Source organism: Myiozetetes cayanensis, unplaced genomic scaffold (genome assembly GCF_022539395.1).
Source record: "Myiozetetes cayanensis isolate MyiCay16 unplaced genomic scaffold, myiCay2020 scf12, whole genome shotgun sequence".
Lineage (NCBI taxonomy): Eukaryota > Metazoa > Chordata > Aves > Passeriformes > Tyrannidae > Myiozetetes > Myiozetetes cayanensis.
Genome location: NW_026086826.1, coordinates 27,212,626 through 27,230,503, shown reverse-complemented (window position 1 = coordinate 27,230,503; position 17,878 = coordinate 27,212,626). Strand labels below are relative to the sequence as shown.

General features: G+C 44.6%; 1 protein-coding gene across 5 annotated transcripts in view; it reads left to right on the top strand.

The window, feature by feature from the left end:
- The window catches only part of RASAL2 (RAS protein activator like 2), a 169,299-nt gene that overhangs the window by 24,320 nt on the left and 127,101 nt on the right, over window positions 1-17,878 (top strand). The window contains exon 1 of one of the 5 annotated variants that reach the window (XM_050306525.1): window positions 9,509-9,527. The exons of the other annotated variants lie outside the window; for them this stretch is intronic. The gene's annotated coding sequence lies outside the window, so the exon portion shown is untranslated. Of the gene's footprint in view, window positions 1-9,508; window positions 9,528-17,878 lie in introns of those variants that run through there. 5 annotated transcript variants of the gene reach the window in all.

Sequence of the window (17,878 nt, the reverse complement as noted above, 5' to 3'; positions counted from 1 at the left end):
TTTCAGTGCTTTTGACCTTCATTTCCTGTTGGAATGAGACATCTCTTTTTTTTAATTTTTCTTTCTTCTGCTGCTTGGATTTGAAGATTGACCATCAGGAAGCAAAATTTCTTGCTTATTTTCAGCTATGCAGCACATATCCATTCCCTGGTTTTTCTGTCCTCTGTTTCAACTTGTACTATCTCAACTTCCTCCTCATTTACTTCAAATACATCCAAAAAAAAAAAAAAAGGGTTGTCTTTCCTCTCGCAGGCTCGAAGCCTTTAGTAACACTGCTATTATTATCAGGAGGCTGAAGTTCACAGGGTGATGATACTTAAGTGAGAAACAGGCAGAGTGTCAAGGAATTACTCTGTTTTTGTGCTCCAAGATCTTTCTCGAGGGGAAAAGTTCGAAGTTCGGCAAGATCCAATCGCTGATGTCGAGTTTTGAAGATAGACAGAAAGCAGACTGACAGTGGGATAGAAGGAAGATGCACAGCATCTGCTGTGCCTGAAATTGTACAGATTCTGTTCAGTAAACCTGATTACTTAGGCTAAATTTTACCATGGTTTTGATTGTTCAGTTAAACACTCGAAATGAATTTTGGCAGCTGCCTTAGTTCATATACATGTGATTGGTTTCTTCATGTCTTCATTTTTGCCCTGCAGCCTTGTTAATCTGATCCTTCTTTCAGAGAACATCATTAAAATATACAGGCCTATTAGAAAAATGCCAGGTTTTTAACATCATCTTCATAGAGCCTGTGTGCATCTGCTTTTTGTACCAATAGTCTATCCAAGCTTGTCTTTTTTTGTCTCTCATTTTCTGATGGTTTTTTCTTTCCCCTAGTGTATTATCAGCTGTGGGAAGTGAACCAAGAGAGGGACCCCTGCGTTATGTCAGGGCTCAGGACTTCAGTGGTGACTTATCTGAAGCCTTGCCTGAGTAATGGCTCTGTCAACATTTGCTGAAGGGGATAAATTTTGCTTCCTTGGTCACAGAGTACCAGGTCCACTTTTCTGTCAACACCTTTGACTCTTTCTTTGCTGGCTAAAAAAAAAAAAAAAACCCAACAAACAACTTGAGTAACCTGTAGCCGAGGTGGAGGTACAGCACACTTGAATCCTGTCTGCATTTCAACAGTATTTTTGGTTATATGAGTTTTAGTTGCTCTGTGTCTGCTTGGTATCAGTGGATCACACTCTGCATCACTGTCAATATGCTGAAGGATAATGTTCTCGAAATTAAACTTAGAATACGTTTTCCCTCTATTTCTTATACTCGTGATCTGAGAGAGTGGGGTATTCTTCCTCTCCCGCTTTCCTCCTTCACCCAAGCTCTCACTGTTTCTAGACACTGAGAGAGAAACAGGATACATCAAAGTCTTTTACCAGGTTTGCATGCAGTGACCTGCCAGACTCTGTGGATGGTGCTCTCAAGAACGATTACCTGGAAATTTGGGTGCCTTCTTTTAGGATTGACCCACTACCTCCAAACTGTTCTGGCTCACTGACCTTGAATAGTGTATTTGTAGAATGTTTGCCTTTATGAAGCAAATCTATCAGATCCCCCACTCCCCAGCAAGAGGCTTTCTGTCACTCTAATTCCCTTATCATAAACACAGCAACTTCAGTGGCCCCCGAATCCTGGCCCATCTGTCTCGGATTTACTGGAGTAGTATCATGGTTTAAATAACATTCCCCCCACTTGTGGAAGCAAACATTTATTGTTTTATCTGCGGGGAGAATTGATGAATATTAGTATTTGCAGGGATAAATGGCATTTTATCATGGGCTTGTAGCAATAGCCCTTCTGGCTGCACCTGCTGTGTGAGACAAAGTGCGGGCAAAAGTGACTCCCAGGTTGACTTCCAGCACCAGAGGAGAACCAGCACTGCTCTGTCTCTAAAAATGACATGTTTGTAAATTATTTTTTTTTTCCTTAATTGAATTTTTGAGTTTTATTTTTGTGGTCAAATGCCTATCCCAACTCCTTTTCCTGACTTCTTGTCTCCCGAACTGGTTTTCCCCTGTGGGGAAACAGGAGCAATAACGTGCTGCAGCTCAGGGACACGGATTTGTTTGAGTGCTGTGCCATTTGGACAGGCATCCTCAGTCATCCAAACCCTCTGCTTTTTTAACCTATCTCACACAGAGCTGAACTTAGGGTCCCTGGTATTTGTGCTAATTTCACAGATAGTGAAACTTTTATTTTCCAATTTGACAAGCTGATTTTACGAATACTGGGAGGGAAATCATCCTACAGTGTAACAAGCAGGAATAAAACCTTTTCTGTAACTTTCCAGCATCTTTTCTGCTGCCATTTTTTTCTTCTTACAGTGCTTTTTGCAATATTTTTATATCTACTTTATTCCTGGCTTGTAGCAACTGCGAGGAATCTTTTAAATGAGGACAGTTGTTAGTGTGTGTGGGTTTGAGAAGTTAGGAATTCACAGCCACTTGTATGTGCAGGAAAAAATAGCACTTTTTTCCCCAGCCTTAATGATTCCATGATTTCTGGGGGAGGGCAGGGAGGCATCGGGCAATTCCATGGTCATTTAATGCTGCTGGATCCCTCTGCATCCCCTGTCCTGCATGGGATCCTCTGTTGGATCCTACAGTTTAAGACTGTAGGTCAGCATTGTAAGTCTGTTTGGGCACATCCTCTTGCTTCGTTGGAAAGCTTGATTAATTAGGGGCTTTTCATATTTTTCTCATGATATTTTACTGCTCTTACACTCTGATCCCAGGAGTAGGTGGTTCCCCAAAGATACAGCCAGTCCTGCTGGAAGCAAAGGTACTAACCCAGTTTAGTGCTGGGCAAAGGCCGCCGTGAATTTGACTCTGTTCATTGATTTGCCACTCCCAAACAAATGAGTAGTCTGTCCTTTGCTGGATCACCTGTTTACCAGCCAAAGTTTAGGAATAGAAGGAAAAAAGTAGTATGTGTGCTGTCAAAGCAGCTTCTAAACGTGTGATTATAGGGTTAGAAAGAGAATCATACAGCAGGAAAATGCCAAGTGCAGATTCAACATGAAAATGAGATTCTCCCTCAGCTGCTCTGGGAGCCTGGCAGAACGTTCTGCTGCTCCTCATGAGGTTTGCTGGCTTGGGGATTTCTTCAGGTTTACAGTTCTCCTGCTAAAATCGCTCCTGAGTGCAGCCTTCTCCTTTAGCCTAAAATGAAATGGCCCAGCACCTGTGCCCTGTCCAGGCTAGGCTTTGAGAGTTGAGTGCCAGAGCAGGATAGTTCTCCCCTCACACTCTCAGCTGGGATAAAAACCAGGGTGAGAATCTTCTCTTAATTTTTCCTCTTAATTTGCACATTACTCATTAGGTTTCTTGCCCTGTCTGTGGGCCTTCAGTCTGTCTCTGACTGTGTCTCGGGGTTTGGGATGTTGGTTGTCCCCAGCCCTTATTTGCTTCCTACCTCCCCTCTCCTTGTGAGCATTGCACGAAGACCAAGTGTGACAGACACATGACAGCTTTGCCATTCCCTTTTGGGTCTTTTTTTTTCCCTTTTAAACTACCTTCCTTCCTTTCCCACCACTTCTTTTTAGCGTTTTTAGCCACTATAAGGTTCATGCTATAATTAGCCCTGAGCATGACTGTTGTTATCTTTGCAGGGTTTAATTTTTAAAGGATGGTCTGGAGGAAGTAATGCTCGTTTGGCTGAAATCCTTTTATTGTTCTGGCTGAGCGGCCAGTTCGGTGATCCCAACACAGCAGACTTGTAAAACCCTTATCTGCTTGTCCTCTTCGGGTCCTCAGCCTCAGTTAAGGGTTGTGATGCACCATGTGATGTACAACTTAAATATTACTCACGCCCCTCCCTGCAATGCATGCGCTGGTTTGTTTTCCTTTAAGTCTGGATTTGTATAACTCATCTAGGTCATCAGTGAAAATAAGCTCAGGGTATTATAAGCAAAGCAAATCTGATTTTTGACTTGTTCCCTCCTGAAGAAGAGTTCTGTGTCTGCTGTTGATTTTTGCAAAGGTTGAGGCTCCAGCGTACAGAGGGGAGAATTTTTCCCTCTCTTTGAAGCTCGTGCCAATTAAGGAAGTTGTGCTGCTGTGCTTCCCTGGGCTGCCGCAGCCTGTGCCCTGTTAACTCGGAGAGCACAAGGATCCCCAGGGACTCTGCTCTCTCTCCTTTGCCTGCAGCTGCCCGGGGCTATTCCTGAGCTCTGCCGCTCTCCTTTGCAGCGTCGCTTTGGGTTTTAATCCAGGGCTCCTACAGGACAACTTTTTACCCCGTCCGCCCTTCTCCTTTTAGCCTACGAGTGAATTTTTTCTCCGTATTTACTAGTGCCAAATTAAAAAATAAATTAAACAGGATACAGTAACTTTGACTTCACCTTGCACCATCTTGCAAACAAATCAGCGGCTATCGCCGTGCCCTTCCCAGAACTGGGTGTGGTGGCTGAAATAAAACATCTCGGGAGTACAAAGGGAACACAGTCCTATTGTTACGGGGCAGGCAGAAAGAAGACTTCTGAAGGCTAAAGTGTGGAGTTTGGTAGTTTGCTTTTTGTGTGTGTGTGCTGCTTTTTTTTTTTTTTTTTTTTTAAGCAGGGTTTTTGTGCTGCTCTTGCCACTTTTTCTCCAGCCTTTATTTTTGTTATTGATTATCTAAATAAAGTAATTTTACAAGGAGTCTTCAGGGCCCATCTCTATAATTTGAAGCTCTTTTCGAAGTATCTGCAATTTAATTGAAGAATTTCAGCAAGTGGTAGCTTTGAAGTGTTTCTCTGCACTGAGGAGGGACTGCTCCAAAGGAGAACCTCCCTGGACAGTTGCCTCAATATTTAGCCTCAGAGAAATGTTCAATATCCCTTTCTCTTCCTCCCCCTCATTGTTCTACACTCATGCTGACAGCTGTCTTGGATTTCATTTTTAATTTTCAAGCTGAGATTTTTTCTTATGCGTTTTATGCAGGAGTCAGTCTTGTGCCTTACATTCAGCCTAGATTTAGTGCCTAAAGAGCAAACGGGGCAAGGAGGCCTCCTGCATAAATGATATCATTTTCCTTGCTGAATAAACCTGGTTTTACGATCATTTCTTTGCTGGCAGCTGTCCCAGAAGGTTTCTGACTTAGATGCTCGTGCACGCCCATGTCCTGCCCTGGGACTTTAACCCACGGATGGGGTCTGAAGTGCCTCTGGTGCAAGCGCAGTGTGTACGTTCCTCCTGGAGAAATGCTGAACAAAATAGCTGGACTTGGCCCAAGGATGACTAGTGGAAAGCCTGAGGATTGTGTTATGCAGGAGAAAAGCCTTAGGGACTGTCGGAGAGTCCGTGGGATCTTGGAGCTTTGGCCTCCCAGAGAACGCTGGATTGTGGTATGGAATAACTGGAGATGAAAGGCAAACCACACTTAATAAAAGCACAATTTATGACTGTGGCTTCTTGTGCCGAGTCACCACATGTGGAGATGGTTGGTTCTCAGCAACCTGAGGAGTGGTGTTTGTGTTTATGATTTTGTTTACCCCAAATATTGACAGCCAGCGTGTCAGAAAGGAAGTGATTTTTGGAGTGGGTTTTCCCCCTGAAAAAAACAAAGAAGTGGAGCGTGAGCTTCTTGCTTTGCAAGCACCTGCTGCCATGAGGCATTGGATGTCCATGTGCACAGCCCCAGGTCTGGCATTTCAGCAGGTCTCTTACTGATGTAAATTCACATAAAGCAACGCCTTGACGATGTTTAGCAACATTTTTCTTTACACTTTTGTTTTCATTTGCAATCAGCATTGCTCACTTAAAAGGTTTCCCTTTAAGATCTGCTGCTACTTCTTTTATATCTGATCTTTGAAATGTATTCTTATGTGGCTTTTCCATCTCCCCTGTGTTTTCCTTTGGACAAAATGTGATAAAAATGGGTGATTAAAAAAAAAATTATACTTGAAGTACTCTGCTTTACTACGAACCTGATGATAAAAAATTCAGAACATTAACATCTTGTCAGATCAGTCATTTCAGGTTGTTTACTGCAGTGGACTAGTGCTTGATCCTTCAGTCTTATTTGGAAATATAAAACTAGAAATGTTAAGAGCTTCCTCTCCGTTTCAGACGGAAAGCTTAGACTGCATAAAATCCAAGTACGGTAGAGCAACATGTGCTGGTCAAATGAGAGAAATATTTGACGTCCCTCAGCTCTGGGAACAAAAGGACCATAGTGTGTGGAATCCCTGATGCCAGCTGTGTTGAAAGTTGCTGACTTGGCCTGTGGCTGTTCCCTGCTCATACAGAATTACACTTTCATAGGCACAGTCCAAACTGTGTGCAGTTTTCCTTTTTTTTTTATAAAGAAAAACCAAACATATGCACAAATATAAGCAGAGAAAAATGTCAAAGATGCAAACTAAAAAGCAGGCAACAAAGCATGTTTGTTTATGAGGGTGTCTTTGTGAGTAATTTTGGTTTTGACTAGGGTTTGCCACACCTTCATTTCTTGAGCCCTTTTTCCTTTTGTTCATCTTCTCAAGTACTGCAGCTTTGCCTAATTCCTTGAAGGGGAATGTAATAAAATGATAGTATTTCTAAGGAATGCAGCATCACATCTGACTGCACAGCCTTGCTCATGTTTGCTCTCTGACTTCTTGAGCTCTGCCACAGGCAAATTATCCTCTTCTTTAAAGGGCTTTTCCTGTGTGTTGAGTTGCATGGAATATAGAGCAGCTCCTGCTGGGTGCTTTTTTCCCTTTCTCCCTGTTGTAATGAGGAGAGATGAGTAATGGAGAAGCACTTCCTCTTTTTCTAACCACTCTTAAAAAGCCCAGAACAATCCATAAGGTGGCCAGGATGCAAGTAAGGCTGTTATTTGTGAAGATCAGTATATTGTGCCAGAGAGTATCTAAACAAGGATGAGAGCCATGCATGGATTTCATTGTATCCATGGTGGCTACTTGCAGAAAGGAGAGATTGTGATATTCTTCAGGCAGGTTAAGTATTTCCCTGAATATTTTCTTTTCTCCAGAATCATGATCTTTAACTGTGACACTGTGATAAAATGAAAATAATCTGAAGTTGTAGAAAGCATGCACATATTTTATGTGATTAACTAAGCTTGACCTGAGCAAGTAAATATCTGTTTTACAGTGTTGTTTACACAAGAAAACAGTCAGGAACACATGTTTCTTTGAAAGATGACTCTTCAGGCTACAACAGAATTTTATTAGGGGGCTCTTGGGATCAGTTTGCTCTACAAAATGCTTTGTGCTGCAGTAGTAATTCTCCCCGTGTGGAGGAGGATGGCTGGTGGGGTTAACTGTCAGAGGGCTGTTGGGCTGAGTAATTCCCTGACACATCTTCCTTACTGCAGGAGAAGCTGCCTTCTGAAGTCAGAATCATTTTCACAACAGTAAAACTGTTAGGAAGTTGCAGGGCCGTGATTTTTGCTCTGCTAATGCAGTTGGGAAACCCTTTGATTTCGAGGCAGGCTGAGAATTTCTGTTGCTAATCTGCTATATAAAGGCAAATTAGAGTTAACTGATGTACTTCTAAATGTGGCCTGTGTGAAATGAAGTTCCTTGCAGTGTAATGTGGTGGGGTTTTTTTAAATAGCATGATTTATTACTCCGTAAGTAGGTAATTCCTCGCCGCTGATAACCACATGGCTGCTCTTCCCTCTGCCGTCGCCGCTCCCTCACAGCAGTAACGTGCCTTTCAAAATGCCACTGATTGAGTTGTAGCCCCTTGGGGAGCTGTATTTGGACTCTCTGTTAATAGATCAGCTCGTTCATGTAATTACCGAGCTCTGACAGAGCAGCTTGTGGAGCTGAGTGCACGTTATCCCTTTCCATTTTCATCCCTGGGAATCGCAGGACAGCCTTTTGCGCTCGGTGAGGAGTTTACGCCCTTAGAAAATGGAGAAATGCTTTTGTAGCTCCCAACAGACCTTTCAATAAATATTAGCAAGTTCCGTTTGTCCATGAGATAGACAGGAAAATATTTTCCTGTCTGATTTGGGTTGTCATGACTTCACTGGCTTGAAATGGCACCTTCTGCAAGTGCCTCTCCTGCTGGGATGGGTTGGAGAGACAACTCCCATCTGCATCGGGAATGGACTTCATCAAACTTCCTGGGTGAGGGATCCCATGGGAAGCCATACCTGGCTTTGCAGCTGCTCCATTCACTTGACTGTGGGGAATACTGGATGGTGCTAGAGACAGGATTTACTTCCTGAGGCTCTCTCTGTGATTTTAAGTTGTGTTTCAGCATTACGGAGCGGGATGAATGAGGCAGTGCAGGGACAGAGAGAGAGGCTTTGTGGTTTTTATTAGCAACAACTGTGCAAGCAAACTTAATTTGGCATTCTGAGGCCCGCTGGTGGTGTTCCAACTTTACCCCTCAGCTGTTGCTCTCTGCATTGCAGAGGACTCTGTAATCTAGCAATTTCTCATTGTCTCCAGCCCCTGCCGTTTGTAAGTGGGACTCAGGTTGCAGAGCAGATTAACTGAGCATTCCCTTTTATTTTTAATTTTAATGTGAGCATTTCCTTGAGTCATTGGAAAAATACACCTGGCACTCACTAGCCTGGGGATGTGTGCTTATTAGCTGAGGTGGAAAATACCTGTATGATCTTGTCCCCTATGGTTTTATAGGAAAGAACCGGTAATATGCACTTGGCTTGTGACACTTCCTATATTTTATCTATTCTCCCACTCCCGAAACAACCAGTCTGGCTATATTATTTCTTGCCTTCCTCCTCTCTCATTTCCTCCTTCCTCCTGTAGTTCATGGTATTTCTCATCCTGTCTCTTCTGTCTGTGTGCTTCCCTTCACTTACTGCTGTCCCAGGTGCAGCAGTGGTACCATCTTGCTGATTTTTGTACTGAAATTCCTATCCTTTTGATAATGATGTTCTTTAGGATATCTTTTACCTGGACTCTTGCTCAGTCTATGGGAGAACTAGAAATTCTCTTCTCTCTGAGCCAAGGGCACAATCTCTGCTGTCCTGCCACTCAACTTCCAAGTTTCTGCTTTATTTGGGAGAGTAAAAGTGCGAGTAAAAAGAGCACTTGTGGGTATCGCTCACCCTTCACCTGCTCCCTTCAAACAGTCATTTTACATAAAACTATTTTGCACAGATGATTCGAGCTGCTTATTGACATGCTGGTGGTGAATTAGCTGTTGAAACCCCACTTTGGGGGGCCAGGGTGCCTTTTGCCTTGCACGAAAACGGTATTCTGAGAGCTATTTTTCGCCAGTGGAGAAGGGCTTCTCTCTTGGGAACTAAATTTTTGGCTGCCTGTTGCTTCCCCTGCTTGCAGTCCAAGAGCCTGTCAAATGCCTGACTTACCCCCCTCCTAGAAAAAAACTTGAGCAGCTTTGGCATAACATCAGCTGCACCCTGACGGTTTTCAGCCGACTGTTGACTCGGTTACACTCGCAGGAGAGCAACAAGTGGTTGGGTCAACTCTGCTTGGATAAACAAAGGCAACTGTTGCTCTTAAAGATATTCCCGATTTCTGCAGTAAAATTAGCACCCTGCTTCGTGCTTTTTCACCCTTTCCAGACAAACATTTTAAGGCAAGGAAAGAGAGGAAGGTAGGTGGGTTTTCTTCTTACTTGGTGGCCTCTAATTGTAGTTCAGACAAAAGCCCAGGACTGCAGGCATAAAGAAAATTCATCTACTAGCGTGGTTGGAATCAAGAGTGAAGATATGATTTGCTTTTTTTTCTTTTTTTTGGGCTACTATGTCTTGTAGCTTTTTTTTCCTCTCACCTACTCTAAAATACAAGTGCCTGCCCCGTGGCAGAGGTGTGTGTGTGTGCTCATGTAAAGATCTCCCTGGGAAAGCTGATGAGGAAGAGTTGTGGGAAACAATTGACAAAAACTGCCTTTCTCTTCTGCTAAGGGAAAAAAACAATTGCTTCATTAAACGACACATTCAGACCTTCACGCAGCCAACGTGTCAATCCATGAGTTTTCAAAAAGGGTGGTTTTGATTCCTGTGATGACTTGGGACCGAAACGCTCATTTGAGGGAAAACAGCATTCCTTTGCCCATGGATATGGGCTTTTAGGGTTATTTTGGAGAGCAAATTACAAGATTCTCGTGCAGTTCTGAACTCTGTTTTCCTTACAGTTGTGCTCAATTTCAGGGGTTGAGAGTGGGTTTCTGGCAGCTATCTGCCAACAGCAGGGGTATGATCTATGCACTCACAGCCAGTAAACATGCCTGGTCTGCCACGGGGGAAGAGGGAGATCCTGGGAAAGAAAGGCAGAGACCAGCAAGTTTCTGTTGCTGTTCTCCAGGAGGACTGAAGTAGTCTGGCCTCCTCCCACGCCGTAAATTCCTGCTGGGAGGATCACTCCAGGTGGAGGGTGGCTCCACACTGTCCCCTCCTGCAAGTCCACGGTGCCTTTTGGGGTTGGTTCTGTTTATTTAGTACCAGAGCAGTCTCATAATACACCTAAACCAGTGTCACTGCCTGCTGCCACCAGGATTTTTTTCTCCTCTTGTGCCAGCTCTGGAGCTCAGTAGTCCCTGTTCCTGAGGGATGGAAGGTAGAGGAATGTCCAGCTCTGAGGAGTGACTGGAGTCAGCTGCTGGACTGCACAGAGCGTAGGACTCCTTCCTTTAGAGGGGACAAACTGTGTGGTGGCCACGAGCTGTCTCAAGGGTGTCACCCTGGAAAGGTGACAAGCTGGGGAGGCAAAAGGGCTCATACCTCTTGCAATTTTAGTACTTACATTTAAGAATTAGGGGAGCATTTTAGTATTTAAAGAACCATTTCCAACAGGTGAGAGGAAGAAAAGTTGTCCTGGATTAAAGAAAGGGTTGTTTTAGTTGGCTGACCCTCTTGGTAAAGAAAAACCTTTATGTTAAAGATTAATATCTGCATCCTCCTCTTATCGTATTGGCACCTGCAGTAAACCTATTCCAGACCTCAAGAATTACCAATAGAGCTGCACTGAGTAAATATGATATCACCAGGGGGTGACTGAGAGAGAGGGAAATGGATACCTTTGAGTCTCTTCTCCCTTTCAGAGAAGCCAAAGCTGCAATTACTGTCAGTTAACTGCATGTTTTGTTATTTATAAAGATAAGGTAGCTCACTAACAGAGTAATAGCAGTGTTCTGTTATTTTACCTTGGCGGTATCCTACAGTAAAATAGAAAATTTATTAGCACACTAATGAATTATGTGCTCTTTCTGTGGCACACCAGCAAGTAAACTGTGTGAGGAAACACTTGCTCTTTTGTCTTTTTAGCATCCTTTGGCTGGAAATCCTCCTCCAAAACAAGAGGTGCAGGGGAGGCTGAGCTCTGATGTGTTTTTCTTTGCACTGGTGCTGGCAGCAAAGTCATTAATCTCACCTCCCAGCAGAGCCAGTGGCAAGAACTGGGAACAGCCCTGGGTAACGGGGATCAGCAGGGAGATGGATGTTGTGCAGGTGCAGCAGCATCTCCTCCCTGTGCTGAACACAGGGTTATAGAAATCCCCTTCTGGCTCTTATGCACACCCCAGAATTATTTTCCTGGAGAGATGCCGTGGCCATTTCCAGTTTATGTGCATCTGTTTCCATTGGGCCAAGGACTGCAGAGTCCTGTGTAAGGACCATGCAAGGATGTAAAGACTAACCCAGGCACACATTTCTTCTGTTTTCACCCCATTTAATCTGGTTGCAGATAGCTCCTCTTATTTTATCTTCCCATCTTCAGTCTCCCTGACTTCCCTCTTCTTTCCTCCCTTCATCCTGCAAACATGTTGGTTTGATGGGGAAGCTGTGATCTTTTAGTAGGTCATTTCAAAGCACCTTAACCTGCAGAATGAGGCTGTTTGTTGTTCCCTTCCCAATGAATTTCCTGTTTGTCTGGGTGCTGGGTTATTCACTCAGCAGTGAAGGGAGGCAATTAGGCTGCTGAAAGCTCCTTGTGGCTGAGATGTGCCAGGCTGGCACACGGGCTGTGTGTCAGCCCCAAAGCCTTTCCCCCTTTACTGGCAGTTTGCGCAGTTCTTTTTCATCTTTGGGTTCAGATTTCCCATTTTCTGAATTTAGCTTCTTGTCTTTTTCTTTTCTTTTTCATTTTTTTTCTTTGTCTGGCTCAAATTGCAGCTCAAAAGCAATCCTTAAAATGTCTTTCCTTGCACATTTATACAGAAAATTGTCTGTCTCCCAAGGGAGGGAGGGCAGCGGGAGAGGAGAGAACAATCTGCAAATTCTTCCTTATCAAAACCTTTTGTTGACAGAAATTAAAACCTCACTCTTTTTTCTTTCTTTTTTCTTTTTTATTTTTTTTGAGTACACCTTAAAATACTGGATGAACTCCAGCAAACTTAACTTACTCATAGAGAATGTTGTGTAAGAGGTGAGAAGCACTTGTCACCATGTAGACTGTATTTTTGGGGGAATTTTTTTGCCTTATTCTTGCAGGTTGTGTGTGGAGATGATTGACAGCTGCAGGCACCACCAATCTGCCTATTTGTTTTGCCACCACCTGTAGCTGCTTATAGGACAAGGGGGGATGACTTTAGGCTGAAGGAGAGTATGTTTAGATTGGATATTGGGAAGAAATTGTTCCCTGTGAGGGTGGGGAGGCCCTGGCACAGGTTGCCCAGAGAAGCTGTGACTGCCCCATCCCTGGAGGTGTCCAAGGCCAGGTTGGACAGGGCTTGGAGCAACCTGGGCTAGTGGAAGGTGTCCTGGCAGGGGAACTGGAATAAGATGAGCTTTAAGGTCCCTTCCAGCCAGATCCTTTCTAGGATTCTCTATTGCCCTGCTGACTCCCACAGCTGCTTCTGCAAGGACAGACATGAGATCCCCTCTGCTGACTTGCTCCGTGAAAGGACCTGACCTTGTCTTCCTGCCCTCTACTTTTTTCCTTCTCTTTTTTTCTCCTCTGAAATGTGCAAACATGGGTAAGAGAAGGTGCAGGGAGAAGGGGACTTCTTCCAGAGGGTGTAGGTTGTTGGAGTAGAAAGGGAGGCCGGATTCGGGGAAGGAGCCAGAGGTTTGAAAAAGCTGAGATAAACCAGCTCTTGGAAACCTCAGTGAGGACTGTACCATGTGTGTTCAGACCCCACAGCCACAGGGAACTTGCTTGTTTAGGGGAAGGAGGAACCTGAGAACTTGAAGAGCTGCTGCTGTGAAGCTCAATTTTGCAGGCAGTAGAAATTCAGGTAAAATATTGAGCTGTATTTTAGAGAATTCTGTGCCGCAGGAAAGGGTGACTCCATGTTTGTGACTTCTTTGCAGTGTTTTGGTTTTGGTTTTTTTTGTCCTATCAAGAGTTATTAGAGACATTTGGTTTCGATGTCTTAGATTCAAGGAGACAATCTGTCATTTTATCAGCACATTGTTGGAAATGTATGTGGTTCTCCCCACACCCCCTGCTCCCCCCTTGCTAGAGATGTCCTGTATCAGTCACAGCAGCAGTGCTGCCTGCAGTTAATGATAATTTTCCTGTGTTTTAAATTTTGCTAAAGCAAACCAGAGACGTGGAACTCCTATCAGCGTTTAAACATAGAAAATAAATATACTTCTGCTCCCAAATAAAGACTGTCTCTCTGGAGACAAATTTGTAGCGATCTCCCATGTAGTCTCAGTGTTCTCTTCCTTGGCTGTCATAATTCCTACTTTATGTGCAGACAGACGTGGCACTGAAAAGGCTTAAAAGGTTGAATTTCTCAGATGATTTTTTCCAGATTGGACACAATTTGCTGGGGTGGGAGGTGATTATCTGTAGAAGTAAACTTTAAATATATAACTTCCTATTTTTTTTTAATAATAAAAGTCTTTGATCTGTGGTGTGTTTTGAGGTTTTTTGTTGGTTTTTCTTTTGTTTTCCAAAGGGAGTCTTTGAAGGCAGACTGGGCCAGTACTTTGAGAATGATCGAAGCTATTAATGCATCATTGATTTCCTCCATTGACTTGTCCATTAGATATTTAATCTCTTCCTTTTGACAAGTGTGTGTTTCTCTGTTTCAAAAGCAGCCTCCCACTGTCCTTTGCACAGGGGGAAGCATCTCCTGCTGGCTCTGTCGCTTTGCCAGCCTGGAGACTTGGCTTCCAAGGGCGGTGGAACACTTGGACTTTTCTTGTCCTTCTGCTGGAGTTGGAGGAGTTGGGGAGCAGATTCCCCATGGCATGACCATCCAAGCCAGGTTAATCTGTCCTGCCTGAACAGGGCATGCTTTGATTGCATGGCTTTGCTGCCAAACCCGGGGCAGGAGCGATCTGAAAGGAGTCCCAGCGGTGTCCTGGATACTCCCTGCCCTGTGTGCTTTCTTCTGTCCCTCCTTTCTCTTTACTTAGGCCAGTTGCAATAATGGTTTGTTAGATGGTCATTGGTGATGAGGCTTTTTAAAAAAGCTGCTGAACTGCATCTGTTTCACAGAGTTCTGTTAAACTCTATTTCTATTTCTAAGAATATATTTCACTTAACCCCCCCAAAAAACCCATAAAAACGAGGAATGATCAGCTGTTCCAGGGTCTGCACAGGCAGGGACTGTGGTTTTGAACTTCTGAAACAGCCTGTGGAGCTGAATGGCTGAGAAACAAAGTGATTTGATTCACTGCTTATATTTAGTATCATTACCTACTGCATTAGGTTCCGTTTTCTCCCAAGCATTAATGGGTTTGCTCAGGAAGGTTAACAGGGAAAACGCCCAGCAGAAGGCATTTCTGTGCTTATCAGAGGGCAAATGCGTGGAAAACATCAGGTCACTGTGCTGGGTGTCAACTTGTTTCTCTTTTTTTTCTTCTTCATTTTTTTTTTTTAAGAGTCTGCAGAAGCAGCTTTATTTAAGGGTGGGGAGAGGATGTCCTTCCTTTTTGGTAAAGCCTGTAAAATCAGAGGTGCTGGTGGATCCTTAGAACAAATGTGACCTGAAATCACAACCACCTCTTTATGTCTTGGTCCAGAATCGTGTCTCATAAATATGTGGATCCCAAGCTTAAAATGTATCCTGGGATCCTAACTACCCAAGGTGATAATCTCTCTGGGTTTGAGTATATTTGTAATTGAAACAAAAATTCTAATTATTAGGTTTATATGTAACATTAAAAATATGATTGACCTTGTATTTTTGTTAGGAACCAGTTTTTACTGTGACTGTTCCATAATCACACGGCAAGCTAAGGGGAGGTGCCCAGATTTAAGATACTGCCAGTGAAACTTTATTCTAAAGCATTAAACCTATGAAGATTGTTTGCAAGTCTTGGCTGTCAGGAGAGCCAAAATCCTGGGCTCACCTCCATGAATTTGCATAACTCCTGTGTTGGTGGAACCAGGTGAGGAGCTGTAGTCAACTTTCACCACAGAAATATAAAACATACCATTAAGTTTGGTGTGTCACAGGTGAAAGCCCCAAGTGTTGGGGAAGTGGAGTTGAAAGTGGAAGCCAGTGGAAGGGTTTGAGCACAGCTCTGCTGGTCTGAAGCCTGTGTGCTGCTCTCCATTCTCGTTATTCCCATCTCTGTTTGTTAGTGTTGGTTTATCCCAGAAAACCCCTTCAAGGGGTTAAGTGACCAGACTCTTCTTTTGACCTGACCTTAAACAGATCCCACATTCAAGCCCATTTTTCTTCCCCTTATGGGTTGTGAGGAGCAGCAGAGCTGCTGTCGCATCTTTCCCTTTCTGGAGCACGAGAGGCTGTGATCCCTCAGAGTGCTGCTGCTGGAAGCAGCAATGTTTTCTCTTCCTTCTTTTCCCTGCTCCCAAACAGTCTCATCCTGGAGCTTTAATTTTTACTGCGTGGAACCCCCTCCATAACCAGGCTGGGGAGCCTCTGCTGCCTGAAGTAACTGCTCTGTATGTTAATACAAATTTGAGGCGTCTTGAGCTGTCTCCTGAGATTCCACGTGACAATCCCGTCACCCTGCCAAGGAACCCCCGTTAATATTCATGTGGTAATTGTTTTGGTACTTGGCAGAGTTGAGGGTGTTAATGTGAAGCCTTCTTGGGCTGATGGGTATTAAAGAAGTGATTTATGTTTTGTTCTGCAGCAGCGATTTCATTACACTGGAAGAATTAAATTCTGAATGTCTCTTGGTGGGTGTGTGCATAACATGGACACTTGTACCGAGGCAGTTGGCTGCTCTATTGGACTGCACAAAACTCTCCCCCATAAGAAGGGCGTGGACCTGCTGGTGCAAGTCCAGAGGAGGACCATGAAGGTGATCTGGAGAAGAGGGTGGAGCAGCTCGCCTGTGAAGAAAGGCTGGCAGAGTTGGGGTTGTTCAGCCTGGAGCAGAGAAGGCTCCAGGGAGACCACAGGGCCCTTTCCAGTACCTAAAGGGGCTGCAAGAGAGCTGGGAAGGGAATTTTTGCAAGGGCCTGGAATGACAGGACAAAGGGGAATGTCTTCCAACTGCCAGAGGGCAGGGTTAGATGGGATATTGGGAAGGAATTCTTCCCTGTGAGGGTGGTGAGACACCAGCACAGGTTGCCCGGAGAAGCTGTGGCTGCCCCATCCCTGGAAGTGTTCAGGGTTGAACGGGGCTTGGAGCAACCTGATCTAGTGGAAGGTGTCCCTGCCCATGGCAAGGGGTTGGAATGAGATGATCTTTAAGGTCCCTTCCAACCCAAACCCAGTCAAGTGAAGGGGAGCAAATACAGAGGGATGATTTCTCAGTCAGACTCTTATGTGCTGGCAGCTTGTTCCTGGTTAATGGCAGTGAAGGTTTGAACTGTGTGCAGCTCTTCTGTAATGAAGTGTTGCTTCTCAAGCTTGGACAGTGGAAGGAGAATGAGCCCTTTGGCAGAGGGCTGCTGAGCTTGCACACTGCTTGTCCTGTGCTCCCCTGCCTCTCTAGTGGGACTTCTCTTCGGGACAGGATTGTTGTGAACCTCATCCAGTGCATCTGGAAAGATTCCTGTCAACTTTCTGGTTCTGAGAGAAGCACTGTTTCATTTTTGACCCCAGCCTCTTGATCTCACACTTACCTGAAGGGATAGCAGCAGTTTGATTGTACTTTACTTTTGTAAGAATTGGATTTCTTGAAAGACAAGGTGGGCAGAGGAGGGGAGGACAATGGAATCTGCTGTTGCTTTATTAAGAGGGTAAGAAAAAATGGAGAATCTTTTAGTAGCCAGCTTTGCAAAGGTGGTAATAAAAAGAATGTTTGAATAGTTGCAGCACTTTCAGTGCTTCAGTTTAGATGTAATAAAGGTCTTTTATGCGATAAGTGGTCTCTGATAGAAAGATAAATAAAAAACATGTCTGAAAAGGCATGGATGGCAGCTCCTTCAGAGAGGCACTTCTTCCCACCTTGGGGCTAAGGATTGCCCAGTGCTGGCTTTCTGCTCGCTCAGCCTTTACCACACAGAGGTCAGGCAGTGCTTCATTAGTGCTATCAATAGAGGGACGGTCTCCCTCAAGAGAGCTTTTGTTGCTGGCAGTGGGGCAAACGTTAGAGCCCTCTGGATCTGTGCAAAAAGGGTTTGTTTGGTGCGTGCTGGTGGTGTGTTCTGTGTGCTCAGAGGTGGAGCTGCCACGAGGTAAATGCCTCAGAACAGTGGGGAAAACCCCTTGGAGACTGAAGGAGCCCGAGGCCGTGTGTGGTGAGGTGGAGATCTCCCAGAACACAAGCAGGCTGTGTATGAAACACACACACACATTCCTGCCAGGCTAAGCTTGTTCCTGGAGAGCTGGGGGCTGGCTGACACGTGGTCTGACCCAGCCATCCCTGGCTTCCCCATGGCTCCTGCCATTGCTCCTACGAGGTGCAGCGGTTGTAGCTGGTGGTGCCTCCTCTGGGGCTTCTTTCTGCATTTCTCTCCCCCTTCTTTGCCTTCCAGCCCTGGAGTGCCATGAACATTTCTCAAGTCTTTCGCCTAGACGCTTGCAATGCTTATTGGACACTTCATCCTGGAAATCCAGAAGCCCTCTCCAGAGGAGGAAGCAGCGTCTCCTGTTTGTCTTGAGTTACCCTGTCACAACAATGGCTT